Here is a 1,495-nt window from a genome sequence, read left to right as displayed (position 1 = left end):
TTTTGGTGAGACTTCATAATTTGTATTAAATTATTAAGTTTTTTTAAACCAAAAACGTTCTGCAAAATTTTCTAGGTCTGTTGTGTTCTTGGAACTCTTCCTCAAAGCTCACCAGCACCTCTGGCCACATCTCAAAAGTGAAATTATCAGCTTGGAAGGCACCTGGGGGGGACAGGTCCAAGGCCACTCGTCCTTGGGAGAAAGTGAATTCATCTGATGAAAGCCCCAATTAAGGGCATAAATGAGGGGGCATTAATGAGGGGGCACAGCCTCTTGAATGCCAGGCTGGGCTGGTTTGTAGGAACAGGCTGGGCCCTGTTCTTTATTTAATAAAAGCTGGGGAGGGTGAAACCTTCCAAAGGTGGGAGCCACAATGATGTGGAAATGAGATGGTGAGTCCTGACTGTGCCTGTGGGGCACAAGGGGGCTCTGGGGTGTCACAGGGGTGGGTTGGGGTCACTCCTGGGAGGTGGCACTGGCTGGAGGGGACAGTTTGGGTGGGAGTGAGCCCTGCAGCCAACTCTGAGCCCGGCCTTGGTGCCTGGCCCAGACTGAGGCTCAGATCAGCCACTCTGGCCTGGTTACTGCAGGGACTGAGCTGGTGATGCCTCTGTGAGCTCTGCATGGGGGTAAAACTCAAGGGCAGCTCCCAGAGCTGAGATGAGGCAAGAATCAGGACAGAATATTCTGTTTGCTCTGTGCCTGTGAGTGCCAGGCTCTTTTTGCTGCCCCCAGGCAGAATATTGGCATTTCAAACTCTGCCCAAAACTATGGAAGGCACATCCTGGTGTGAATGTTCAGAGAGCAGCATCACCAACACTTGTTTGAGGGCTCTTCCTCCTCTGCTTTTACCAAATTACCCCTTTAGATCCATCTCTGACTGATCCATGTCCTGAAATTCCAAGGAAGCAGCTTGTTCTCACTTAGGAGGAAGAGCTAATATTAAACCACCAAACAGTTTCTTCTCCCCCTTTGTGAAAGAGGAAAATATGCAAGTGCTTTCCCGAGCAGATTTCTCTGTTCATTTGCACACACTTGAGAAAAGTGCATTTAATTAGGATTAGCAAGTCTCTAAATTGCAGATGGTTCTCAGGGGAAAAAAATAGTTATGAGTGCATTCATGACATTAAAATCAGTACATTTAATTCAATTTCATCTTAATATTAATTCATAACATCCAAAGTAGTAGTTCCTACTGAAGATGTTCGTATGATCCAAGATTAGTGGGGAAAATGAGATCTGGCAGTTCCAAACATGCTGCTGCAGGATTCCCGTGTGGAATTAGGCAGATGGAGTGATCACTTGCTAATTACAAGGATGTCCATTTTGATAGAGTTACCTGGAGTGAGGGTCAAATGTGTGATCAGCTTTGTTTAGTGTGGAGCTCTTTGTTGGTGGACACAGAGTCCAGGATCGGGTCAGGGGTGAAATGTGGCACAAATCAGGATTTGGGGGAGCAGCTGGAGCAGAATTCCTTGGAGGAGACTGGGATGGA

This window comes from Zosterops lateralis (genome assembly GCF_965231275.1).
Source record: "Zosterops lateralis genome assembly, chromosome: 16".
NCBI lineage: Eukaryota > Metazoa > Chordata > Aves > Passeriformes > Zosteropidae > Zosterops > Zosterops lateralis.
The sequence above is the reverse complement of the archived record's forward strand: the minus strand, read 5'-3'. Positions refer to the sequence as shown.